This window comes from Lithobates pipiens, unplaced genomic scaffold (genome assembly GCF_037356315.1).
Source record: "Lithobates pipiens isolate NorthernLeopardFrog02 unplaced genomic scaffold, aLitPip1_a1.2 Scaffold_3, whole genome shotgun sequence".
Classification (NCBI taxonomy): domain Eukaryota; kingdom Metazoa; phylum Chordata; class Amphibia; order Anura; family Ranidae; genus Lithobates; species Lithobates pipiens.
The window spans coordinates 196,661,710-196,675,403 of NW_027507790.1; the positions used below are offsets into that span (position 1 = coordinate 196,661,710).

Sequence of the window (13,694 nt, forward strand, 5' to 3'; positions counted from 1 at the left end):
AGGTGAATTTGGGATCGATAACTACAAGCATTTTTTTTTTATTTGGGAAATTGTTCTGACAATTCAGGACTATGGAGCTAATGAAGGCAATGGAGGAGAGGGAAGGTCAGGGACCAGGGTAGGCAAACAAGAGGGTGCAGGAGATACAGAGCACTGACAGCAGCACCGTAATACAGAGCACTGACATCAGCACCGTGACATACAGCGCTGACAGCAGCTCCGTGACATACAGCGCTGACAGCAGCTCCGTGACATACAGCGCTGACAGCAGCTCCGTGACATACAGCGCTGACAGCAGCTCCGTGACATACAGCGCTGACAGCAGCTCCGTGACATACAGCGCTGACAGCAGCACCGTGACATACAGCGCTGACAGCAGCTCCGTGACATACAGCGCTGACAGCAGCTCCGTGACATACAGCGCTGACAGCAGCTCCGTGACATACAGCACTGACAGCAGCTCCGTGACATACAGCGCTGACAGCAGCTCCGTGACATACAGCGCTGACAGCAGCACCGTGACATACAGCGCTGACAGCAGCTCCGTGACATACAGCGCTGACAGCAGCTCCGTGACATACAGCGCTGACAGCAGCTCCGTGACATACAGCGCTGACAGCAGCTCCGTGACATACAGCGCTGACAGCAGCTCCGTGACATACAGCGCTGACAGCAGCTCCGTGACATACAGCGCTGACAGCAGCTCCGTGACATACAGCGCTGACAGCAGCTCCGTGACATACAGCGCTGACAGCAGCTCCGTGACATACAGCGCTGACAGCAGCTCCGTGACATACAGCGCTGACAGCAGCACCGTAAGCAGCCCCAGGAGGAAGTCAGCACAGCACAGGGATGGTGTGATCCCCTCATAATAAGAACCCCCAGGAGGAAGTCAGCACAGCACAGGGATGGTGGGAGCCCCTCATAATAAGAACACCCAGGAGGAAGTCAGCACAGCACAGGGATGGTGGGAACCCCTCATAATAAGCAGCCCCAGTAGAAATATGACACCGCTCAACCTCTTCAAAGAGGAGGGTAGGGGCATATAGTACGGTGTGCTTTTTTGGGTCAGGGAAGTGAGCCAAATGAATTAAGAAGGTCTGTGTGCTTGATTCCAAAAATTGTTTATAGACATATACATGGTCTACTGATCACATGTGTTGAATTCCTCCGAGATCCATGCCTCATTCATTTTTAGAAATGTGAGGTAGTTAACACTGTGGTGAGCTAGGCGAGTACGCTTATCGGTCACAATCCCCCCTGCTGCGCTGAACGTCCTTTCGGACAGGACACTGGATGAGGGGCAAGCCAACAGTTCGATTGCAAATTGGGCAAGCTCTGGCCAGAGGTCAAGCCTGCCCACCCAGTAGTCTAGGGGTTCATCACTCCTCAGAGCGTCCACATCGGCCGTTAACCCAATGTAGTCGGACACCTGACGGTCTAGGCGTTCCCTGATGCTGGATCCGGATGACACCTGTCGATGGGTCGGCTGAAAGAATGACCTCATATCCGAAGTCACCAACACATCTTCAAACCGGCCTCTTCTTGCAGGCGCTGTTGGATTGGTACCCGCAAATCCTTCTCTGGGAGTGGGAATTGCTCCTCTGCCAGCGCACGCAAAAGCAGAATGCAGCATTTCTCGAAGCAAGGCCTGGAAGTGCTGCATTCTGACAGCCCTCTGCGACGGCGGTAACATTTCCGCCATTTTGTGTTTGTACCGGGGGTCTAAGTACGTTGCCACCCAGTACTGGTCCTTGACCCTCATGCTTTTTATACGGGGGTCCCTATTAAAACACTGGAGCATGAAGGCCCCCATTTGCACTAAAGTGGAAGCGGTGTGGTGGCCTGGCTCCTGCTCATCATCCAGGATAATGTCGTCCTCTTCATTCTCCTCTCCCCATCCTCGCACAACAGGGATCCCAGAAAGGTTTAAAGCATGCTCTTCTTGCTCCTGCTCATCCGCCCCGGCACCATCCTCCTCTGACTCCTCATCAGACTCCTGTTGTTGACTTGTCTCAGATAGAGTAGCCCCCCCTGGGAATTCATCCAGCATTGCGACTTCCTCATCTTCCCGCTCCTGCTCCTCCACAGCCTGATCAATGACACGACGCAATGCACGCTCCAGAAAGAAGGCATAAGGTACCATGTCACTGATGGCGCCATGGCTGCGACTGACCAGTTTGGTGATCTCCTCAAATGGCCGCAGAAGTCTGCATGTGTCGCGCATGAGCAGCCACTGGCGCGGTGAAAAAAAACCCAGCTCCCCAGAACCGTTTCTTTCGCAGAGTTCATACAGGTAGACGTTAACTGCACGTTTCTGCTGGAGCAGCCTATCAAGCATATAGAAGGTTGAGTTCCATCGCGTCGGGCAATCGCAAATAAGACGTCTGACCGGCAGATGGTGTCGCCGCTGAATGTCAGCAAGGCGAGCCATGGCCGTGTAAGATCTTCTGAAATGGGCCGAGATTTTCCTTGCCTGCCGCAAGATGTCCTGGACCCCAGGGTATTTGACAAGGAATCGCTGCACGACCAAGTTTAAGACGTGTGCCATGCACGGCACGTGCGTGATTTTGCCCTGTTTCAATGCGCTAAGCAGATTGGCACCGTTGTCACACACCACTTTACCAACTGTCAAATTGAGCGGTGTTAGCCACTCATCTGCCTGTGAACGCAAAGCTGAAAGGAGTGCCGGGCCAGTGTGGCTCTTTGCTTCCAGGCACAACAGACGCAGCACGGCATGGCAACGTCTCACCTGGCATGTGGAATAGGTTCTGGGGAGCTTGGGCGGTGCAGTGGAAGAGACGCTAGCAGCGGAAAAGGAGGAGGCAGCTGAGGAGGAGAGGGAGGAGGATGGAGTAGGAGGAGGAGAAGAAGAGTCAGGCCTGCATGCAATCCGTGGCGGTAAAACCAAATCTACACGGGTGCCACGGGTTACATGCTTGACGGCCGTCAGAAGGTTCACCCAGTGGGCAGTAAAACTGATATACCTTCCCTGCCCGTGTTTGCTAGACCACGTGTCTGTGGTCAGATGTATCTTGGCACCGACACTGTGTGCCAGAGATACATTCACTTGCCGCTGAACATGGCCATATAGCTCTGGGATGCCCTTCTCTGAGAAATACTTCCTTCCTGGGACCTTCCATTGTGGTGTTCCAATGGCCACAAATTTGCGAAAGGCCTCCGAGTCCACCAGTTTATATGGCAGTAGTTGGCGGGCTATGAGTTCTGACAAGCCAGCCGCCAACCGTTGGGCAAGAGGGTTATCCGGCGTCATCATTTTTTTACGCTCAAACATTAGGCCCACGGAAGCCTGCCTTTTTGCAGAAAAATGTGAGCTTGGCGTGATGGAAGGTGGAGTGGAGGACAATTGTGAGGAGAGAGGAGAAGGAGAAGTAGAAGACGAGGCTGGACGGTGAGAGCCTGCAGTGTGGCTTTGTGTGTTCCGTTGCTCCCACTGGGCTCGGTGATGGCTGCTCATGTGCCTTCTTAAGGCGGTCGTCCCTAGGTGAGTATTGGGCTTACCGCGACTAACGCGTTGACTGCAAAGATTGCAGATGGCAACGCTATTGTCAGCAGCGGACACGTTAAAAAAAGCCCACACTGCGGAGCCATGTGCCGGTGTCCTGGGAGCGCCAGATGTGACCGTACATGGTCGATGACTCGCTCCTGATACATTTGCAGTCTGCTTTGTCCCTGCTGTGCAATGTAAGTCATTGCTGCTTCTCCTCCCTATCTGCTGGTCCATATCTCCCTCTGAACTCCCCTCCTCTTCCTCTCTTGTGGGCACCCACGTGACATCACTAGACACGTCATCATCAACGTCACCTTCCCCACCGCTATAAGTAGAGTAGGCAGCAACACCGGGGACCAACCTCCTCCTTGGGCTGATCTGGGTACTGGCGTCAGACTGCTGAGTAGCGCTTGTTGCTACCTCCTCTTCCTGATCCAATACCAAGAGTGGCTGCGCATCAGAAATGTCCTCTTGATATGGATCGGAAAATAATTCCAGTGACTCAAGCGGAAGGTATGTGGTGGTGGTGGTGGTGGTCGTGTTGTTGGTGGTAGTGTCTTTGGGGGTGCACATAGCAGAGAGTGAAGAAGAGGGTGCAGATCGAGAGGATGAGGAGGGTGCAGAAGAGTAAGGCTGAGCGAGCCACTCAACCAAGTCTGGTGCATCCTTTAAAGTAATTGAACGCACCTTCTGCAACTTCCCACTTTGGCTCAAGCCTGTTGCTCCTGCCCTACCCCTACCACCCCTGCGGAAGGGCCTGCCTCTTCCTCTGCATGTCATTTTTTAAATGACCCTGTGACAAAACTCTTAGTCCCTATACCGCTGAAGGACTGCTGCAGTATAGGTGAGCGGTCAGCAGTGGTGCACGTCAACCCTATCTATTGTGGACCTATAGCGGTCCTTACAGAACAGCAGACTGTACCGCACTCAAGCCTATGTACCGTAGCACCCTATACCAAGTTACCAGTCCTTATAAGAACTTTTGTGGACCAAGCAGGTTGTGTATTAGTGTTTAGCAGACTGTACGTCAGTCCCTATACCGCTGAAGGACTGCTGCAGTATAGGGCAGCGGTCAGCAGTGGTGCACGTCAACCCTATCTATTGTGGACCGATAGCGGTCCTTACAGAACAGCAGACTGTACCGCACTCAAGCCTATGTACCGTAGCACCCTATACCAAGTTACCAGTCCTTATAAGAACTTTTGTGGACCAAGCAGGTTGTGTATTAGTGTTTAGCAGACTGTACGTCAGTCCCTATACCGCTGAAGGACTGCTGCAGTATAGGGCAGCGGTCAGCAGTGGTGCACGTCAACCCTATCTATTGTGGACCGATAGCGGTCCTTACAGAACAGCAGACTGTACCGCACTCAAGCCTATGTACCGTAGCACCCTATACCAAGTTACCAGTCCTTATAAGAACTTTTGTGGAACAAGCAGGTTGTGTGTTAGTGATTAGCAGACTGTACGTCAGTCCCTATACCGCTGAAGGACTGCTGCAGTATAGGTGAGCGGTCAGCAGTGGTGCACGTCAACCCTATCTATTGTGGACCGATAGCGGTCCTTACAGAACAGCAGACTGTACCGCACTCAAGCCTATGTACCGTAGCACCCTATACCAAGTTACCAGTCCTTATAAGAACTTTTGTGGACCAAGCAGGTTGTGTATTAGTGTTTAGCAGACTGTACGTCAGTCCCTATACCGCTGAAGGACTGCTGCAGTATAGGGCAGCGGTCAGCAGTGGTGCACGTCAACCCTATCTATTGTGGACCGATAGCGGTCCTTACAGAACAGCAGACTGTACCGCACTCAAGCCTATGTACCGTAGCACCCTATACCAAGTTACCAGTCCTTATAAGAACTTTTGTGGAACAAGCAGGTTGTGTGTTAGTGATTAGCAGACTGTACGTCAGTCCCTATACCGCTGAAGGACTGCTGCAGTATAGGTGAGCGGTCAGCAGTGGTGCACGTCAACCCTATCTATTGTGGACCGATAGCGGTCCTTACAGAACAGCAGACTGTACCGCACTCAAGCCTATGTACCGTAGCACCCTATACCAAGTTACCAGTCCTTATAAGAACTTTTGTGGACCAAGCAGGTTGTGTATTAGTGTTTAGCAGACTGTACGTCAGTCCCTATACCGCTGAAGGACTGCTGCAGTATAGGGCAGCGGTCAGCAGTGGTGCACGTCAACCCTATCTATTGTGGACCGATAGCGGTCCTTACAGAACAGCAGACTGTACCGCACTCAAGCCTATGTACCGTAGCACCCTATACCAAGTTACCAGTCCTTATAAGAACTTTTGTGGACCAAGCAGGTTGTGTGTTAGTGTTTAGCAGACTGTACGTCAGTCCCTATACCGCTGAAGGACTGCTGCAGTATAGGGCAGCGGTCAGCAGTGGTGCACGTCAACCCTATCTATTGTGGACCGATAGCGGTCCTTACAGAACAGCAGACTGTACCGCACTCAAGCCTATGTACCGTAGCACCCTATACCAAGTTACCAGTCCTTATAAGAACTTTTGTGGAACAAGCAGGTTGTGTGTTAGTGATTAGCAGACTGTACGTCAGTCCCTATACCGCTGAAGGACTGCTGCAGTATAGGTGAGCGGTCAGCAGTGGTGCACGTCAACCCTATCTATTGTGGACCGATAGCGGTCCTTACAGAACAGCAGACTGTACCGCACTCAAGCCTATGTACCGTAGCACCCTATACCAAGTTACCAGTCCTTATAAGAACTTTTGTGGACCAAGCAGGTTGTGTATTAGTGTTTAGCAGACTGTACGTCAGTCCCTATACCGCTGAAGGACTGCTGCAGTATAGGGCAGCGGTCAGCAGTGGTGCACGTCAACCCTATCTATTGTGGACCGATAGCGGTCCTTACAGAACAGCAGACTGTACCGCACTCAAGCCTATGTACCGTAGCACCCTATACCAAGTTACCAGTCCTTATAAGAACTTTTGTGGACCAAGCAGGTTGTGTATTAGTGTTTAGCAGACTGTACGTCAGTCCCTATACCGCTGAAGGACTGCTGCAGTATAGGGCAGCGGTCAGCAGTGGTGCACGTCAACCCTATCTATTGTGGACCGATAGCGGTCCTTACAGAACAGCAGACTGTACCGCACTCAAGCCTATGTACCGTAGCACCCTATACCAAGTTACCAGTCCTTATAAGAACTTTTGTGGACCAAGCAGGTTGTGTATTAGTGTTTAGCAGACTGTACGTCAGTCCCTATACCGCTGAAGGACTGCTGCAGTATAGGGCAGCGGTCAGCAGTGGTGCACGTCAACCCTATCTATTGTGGACCGATAGCGGTCCTTACAGAACAGCAGACTGTACCGCACTCAAGCCTATGTACCGTAGCACCCTATACCAAGTTACCAGTCCTTATAAGAACTTTTGTGGAACAAGCAGGTTGTGTGTTAGTGATTAGCAGACTGTACGTCAGTCCCTATACCGCTGAAGGACTGCTGCAGTATAGGTGAGCGGTCAGCAGTGGTGCACGTCAACCCTATCTATTGTGGACCGATAGCGGTCCTTACAGAACAGCAGACTGTACCGCACTCAAGCCTATGTACCGTAGCACCCTATACCAAGTTACCAGTCCTTATAAGAACTTTTGTGGACCAAGCAGGTTGTGTATTAGTGTTTAGCAGACTGTACGTCAGTCCCTATACCGCTGAAGGACTGCTGCAGTATAGGGCAGCGGTCAGCAGTGGTGCACGTCAACCCTATCTATTGTGGACCGATAGCGGTCCTTACAGAACAGCAGACTGTACCGCACTCAAGCCTATGTACCGTAGCACCCTATACCAAGTTACCAGTCCTTATAAGAACTTTTGTGGAACAAGCAGGTTGTGTGTTAGTGATTAGCAGACTGTACGTCAGTCCCTATACCGCTGAAGGACTGCTGCAGTATAGGTGAGCGGTCAGCAGTGGTGCACGTCAACCCTATCTATTGTGGACCGATAGCGGTCCTTACAGAACAGCAGACTGTACCGCACTCAAGCCTATGTACCGTAGCACCCTATACCAAGTTACCAGTCCTTATAAGAACTTTTGTGGACCAAGCAGGTTGTGTATTAGTGTTTAGCAGACTGTACGTCAGTCCCTATACCGCTGAAGGACTGCTGCAGTATAGGGCAGCGGTCAGCAGTGGTGCACGTCAACCCTATCTATTGTGGACCGATAGCGGTCCTTACAGAACAGCAGACTGTACCGCACTCAAGCCTATGTACCGTAGCACCCTATACCAAGTTACCAGTCCTTATAAGAACTTTTGTGGACCAAGCAGGTTGTGTATTAGTGTTTAGCAGACTGTACGTCAGTCCCTATACCGCTGAAGGACTGCTGCAGTATAGGGCAGCGGTCAGCAGTGGTGCACGTCAACCCTATCTATTGTGGACCGATAGCGGTCCTTACAGAACAGCAGACTGTACCGCACTCAAGCCTATGTACCGTAGCACCCTATACCAAGTTACCAGTCCTTATAAGAACTTTTGTGGACCAAGCAGGTTGTGTATTAGTGTTTAGCAGACTGTACGTCAGTCCCTATACCGCTGAAGGACTGCTGCAGTATAGGGCAGCGGTCAGCAGTGGTGCACGTCAACCCTATCTATTGTGGACCGATAGCGGTCCTTACAGAACAGCAGACTGTACCGCACTCAAGCCTATGTACCGTAGCACCCTATACCAAGTTACCAGTCCTTATAAGAACTTTTGTGGAACAAGCAGGTTGTGTGTTAGTGATTAGCAGACTGTACGTCAGTCCCTATACCGCTGAAGGACTGCTGCAGTATAGGTGAGCGGTCAGCAGTGGTGCACGTCAACCCTATCTATTGTGGACCGATAGCGGTCCTTACAGAACAGCAGACTGTACCGCACTCAAGCCTATGTACCGTAGCACCCTATACCAAGTTACCAGTCCTTATAAGAACTTTTGTGGACCAAGCAGGTTGTGTATTAGTGTTTAGCAGACTGTACGTCAGTCCCTATACCGCTGAAGGACTGCTGCAGTATAGGGCAGCGGTCAGCAGTGGTGCACGTCAACCCTATCTATTGTGGACCGATAGCGGTCCTTACAGAACAGCAGACTGTACCGCACTCAAGCCTATGTACCGTAGCACCCTATACCAAGTTACCAGTCCTTATAAGAACTTTTGTGGAACAAGCAGGTTGTGTGTTAGTGATTAGCAGACTGTACGTCAGTCCCTATACCGCTGAAGGACTGCTGCAGTATAGGTGAGCGGTCAGCAGTGGTGCACGTCAACCCTATCTATTGTGGACCGATAGCGGTCCTTACAGAACAGCAGACTGTACCGCACTCAAGCCTATGTACCGTAGCACCCTATACCAAGTTACCAGTCCTTATAAGAACTTTTGTGGACCAAGCAGGTTGTGTATTAGTGTTTAGCAGACTGTACGTCAGTCCCTATACCGCTGAAGGACTGCTGCAGTATAGGGCAGCGGTCAGCAGTGGTGCACGTCAACCCTATCTATTGTGGACCGATAGCGGTCCTTACAGAACAGCAGACTGTACCGCACTCAAGCCTATGTACCGTAGCACCCTATACCAAGTTACCAGTCCTTATAAGAACTTTTGTGGACCAAGCAGGTTGTGTGTTAGTGTTTAGCAGACTGTACGTCAGTCCCTATACCGCTGAAGGACTGCTGCAGTATAGGGCAGCGGTCAGCAGTGGTGCACGTCAACCCTATCTATTGTGGACCGATAGCGGTCCTTACAGAACAGCAGACTGTACCGCACTCAAGCCTATGTACCGTAGCACCCTATACCAAGTTACCAGTCCTTATAAGAACTTTTGTGGAACAAGCAGGTTGTGTGTTAGTGATTAGCAGACTGTACGTCAGTCCCTATACCGCTGAAGGACTGCTGCAGTATAGGTGAGCGGTCAGCAGTGGTGCACGTCAACCCTATCTATTGTGGACCGATAGCGGTCCTTACAGAACAGCAGACTGTACCGCACTCAAGCCTATGTACCGTAGCACCCTATACCAAGTTACCAGTCCTTATAAGAACTTTTGTGGACCAAGCAGGTTGTGTATTAGTGTTTAGCAGACTGTACGTCAGTCCCTATACCGCTGAAGGACTGCTGCAGTATAGGGCAGCGGTCAGCAGTGGTGCACGTCAACCCTATCTATTGTGGACCGATAGCGGTCCTTACAGAACAGCAGACTGTACCGCACTCAAGCCTATGTACCGTAGCACCCTATACCAAGTTACCAGTCCTTATAAGAACTTTTGTGGACCAAGCAGGTTGTGTATTAGTGTTTAGCAGACTGTACGTCAGTCCCTATACCGCTGAAGGACTGCTGCAGTATAGGGCAGCGGTCAGCAGTGGTGCACGTCAACCCTATCTATTGTGGACCGATAGCGGTCCTTACAGAACAGCAGACTGTACCGCACTCAAGCCTATGTACCGTAGCACCCTATACCAAGTTACCAGTCCTTATAAGAACTTTTGTGGAACAAGCAGGTTGTGTGTTAGTGATTAGCAGACTGTACGTCAGTCCCTATACCGCTGAAGGACTGCTGCAGTATAGGGCAGCGGTCAGCAGTGGTGCACGTCAACCCTATCTATTGTGGACCGATAGCGGTCCTTACAGAACAGCAGACTGTACCGCACTCAAGCCTATGTACCGTAGCACCCTATACCAAGTTACCAGTCCTTATAAGAACTTTTGTGGAACAAGTGAGTTGTGAATGTTTAGCAGACTGCAGCAGAAGGGCAGCAGTCAAGTATAATATCCTTTCTATATTTGGAAGAAAGAATATTATACATGTACAAGCCTATTACTGTACCACTGATACCAGTCCTGAAAAGAACCTTTGTGGAACTAATAATAACAGCAAGTCTTTAAAATTACCCTCACTGCCTGACAACACTGCTTCCTTCCTGTCCCTATACAAATTGGCAAAAAAAGAGAACGATTAGTGGTTACTGGAACAGCTCTTTTGTGGACCTTGATAGTAACAGCTAATGATGATGATGATGATGATGATGATGAAAGACTAATCTGGCTGTCCCTGTAGCATACACCGTCCTTTCCCTTTCTCTAAACTAACAAAAGACACTCAGGCTGCTGCAAGAATCAGCAGCACAGCAAACCTATCAACACCTAACACCTATACCAGTCCTGAAAAGAACTTTTGTGTACCAAATAGCTAGTGGTTTATCTCTCCCTACTCCACACAGGAACCTGTCCCTATCTTAACAGAAGAAAGAATGTAAAATGGCCACCGGATCGGGTGTATTTATAGGTTAGGGGGAATGTACAAGTGTCCATGTGCTGTCATGTCTCAATTGGCTGTCCTGTATCACATGATAAACGTGTCACCAAAGGTTAAAGTTCTTGTATACATTAAACACGTAAGTCCGCCGCGGCGAACGACGGAAAAAGGCGTTCGAACGTGCGGACCGCGAATGTCGGAAATTCGCCGCGAAACGACCGCCGGGCGAACCGTTCGGCCATCACTATTGGTGAGTGACGAGCTGACCCACTATTTTAGAGACAATACACAGCCTGACACATCTCTGGGTGTATTATGGGAGGCACACAAAGCTCAAATACGAGGCAAACTTATCGAACTAGGCTCTAGAAAAAAGAGAGAACGCATATACCAACCAACCAAACTAATACGCAACCTCAGTGCCCTAGAACAACAACATAAAGCTAGCCAGTCACAGGCAACATTTCCCACCCTGACACTAAAGAGGGAGGAATTAGACTCTCTTCCACGCAGAACAGAAGCGCCACTCTCGCACAATAACCCAACGCTTCCACGAGTGGGGTAACAAACCGGGACGAATGTTAGCATGCTCCCTACAACAGAAAAAGGCAGCCTCATTCATAGACAAAATTAAGATTCCGTCTGACACTCTAGTTTATGAAACATCAGATATCGCCAAAGAATTTCAGGCTTTCTACCAACACTTGTACCACGTCCAACATACAGTAACAAATCAGGATACCAAGACGACTCTAATCAGAGAATACTTAGTGCAGGCCAACCTACCCAAACTATCAACAGACATCTTAAATACTCTGTGGGGAGAGTTTACCACCTCTGAGCTTCACATAGCATTGAAGGCCATGGCAAATGGCAAAGCACCCGGGCCAGATGGCTTCAGGGTCTTATATTACAGATCTTTTGCAGACATATTATTGCCTTGCCTTGCCTCCTATGCAAATGCGAATTCAACAGGTGAAACCCTCAGACCCAAAACTCTCCATGCACACATTACTGTGATACTCAAACCGGGCAAGGACCCTAGTAGCTGTGGGAGCTTCCGTCCCATTTCACTTTTGAATGTAGATGCTAAGCTCTATGCCAAGGTCATTGCGAACAGACTCCTACCTCATTCCGTGCTGGGTCTCTACAGACCAAATGGGATTTATCCCTGGCAGGGAGGCGCGACAACGCCCACCACAACCTGTCACTAATTTTTATTTTTTTTTTATTGAAAGCCAGTGGCGTGCAAAACACACTCCAAAAAACTTCACCCGGTGCATAAAAAATGTGCACACACATAAAGAGTGACACAAAAAAGTGCAGACGGGTACACAAGTCCTCTAAAATCAGAGGACCTTGTCCTGAATCCCCCGGGGCGTTTAGGCTCCTGACAGGGACAAGGACACTTAAAACTTGGTCTTCCTGGCCGAAACCAGTCAGACCCCGTTCTTCGGAAGGTCTGCCGAAACAGACCCACCCAAATACTAGGTAGGGCTCCCCCGAAGGAAGACCCCAAACCCTAAGGCAGAGGGTGAACTAAGCCAGAAGGCCATGTCCACCCCCACATCAGACTTTCAGGACAGGCCCTAGAACCTGTGACCCTACTCATCACAGCAAACGTGCAAAGTGACAAAACAAGACGTGACAAGACACACTGAAAATAAATAAAAAGTGGGGAAGGGATAGTGGAGAGGAGAGTGAAAAGGTGGTCGTTGTGTGAAACAACGACCAGGCCCTCCGGCCGGGAATAAAAAATTCCTCTGGCCCCAGCCAAAAGGCCCGGCCCAAGAGGCAGGTGCTAAAAAAGCGTGTCATGGTGCAGTGACCGTGGTGCCCAAAATCAAAGTGACCCTCACTCACAGTGATTGTTAGGCACCCCTGGACTGCCACTCCAGGGGCACATACTCCATAGGCTTTCAAGACCGCCCCCGACCCCCGGCCCAGACCACAGCAGCCCCCACCCCGGACAGGAAGGCATGAAGATCAGGAAGCTTGGTGAGAGCCCTTTACCATCAGGCTCCACCGTCGCTCCCATCACTCCTTCCTAATTATATTCGGATGTACTAACCGGCACTCCCCCACAGCAAAAAGGAGTAACCAGCGTTCCTTTCCGAAAAACTGCCCGGGGCTAGAACTACCCCAATCCAGACCAGAGGCCGGGAACCTGGCCCTCTGGATCCGACCAGGCAGCACCTGCCCTCACCAGGGGCATCCTTCCAGATGGCTCAGACTCAACCATGCATCGGCCCCCAGTTTACTGTCGGGCGGCACGACGTGGCCCCTACCGAAACCATCCTTCGGGATGCAAATTACACCATCGGAGAGCGCCGCCCAAACCCTCTCAAATAGGGATGGACCAGCGCCTCCTTTGGCAACTGATAAGAACAGATACTACACTTGATCTTAGCCAAAAGGCCGAGAAGCGACAACCTGTCACTAATGACCTACGCGAGGGGGTCCTCCCAGCCCACCCTTCTTCTCTCCATGGATGCAGAAAAAGCGTTTGACTGGGTGGTATGGGAGTAACTCATGGCTACACTATCTCACTTAGGAATTGGTCCAACCCTCCTTTCTCACATATCCACCTTATATAATTCCCCTACGGCCCAAATACGCATAAATGATACATTGAGCAACCCCTTTACTCTATTTAATGGCACACGCCAAGGCTGCCCGTTATCACCTATCTTATCCGCATTATCTCTAGAACCCTTCCTCTCATTGGTTAGACATAATCCCAACATCCACGGAATCACTTTAGGTGCTACTGAATACAAGTATGCTGCCTATACAGATGATATTTTGTTTTATGTACAATAACCCCTGATCTCTTTCCCTAATCTCATGCTAGCATTTTCCAAATTCAGCGCCATCTCCAATTTTAAAATTAATATGACCAAATCGGAAATCCTAAACATCTCAGTACCC

General features: G+C 50.3%; 1 pseudogene; it reads right to left on the reverse strand.

Annotated features, from left to right (window-relative positions):
• Window positions 1-13,085: 13,085 nt before the first annotated feature.
• On the reverse strand, window positions 13,086-13,193 carry LOC143941743 (U2 spliceosomal RNA; annotated as a pseudogene).
• Window positions 13,194-13,694: the final 501 nt, after the last annotated feature.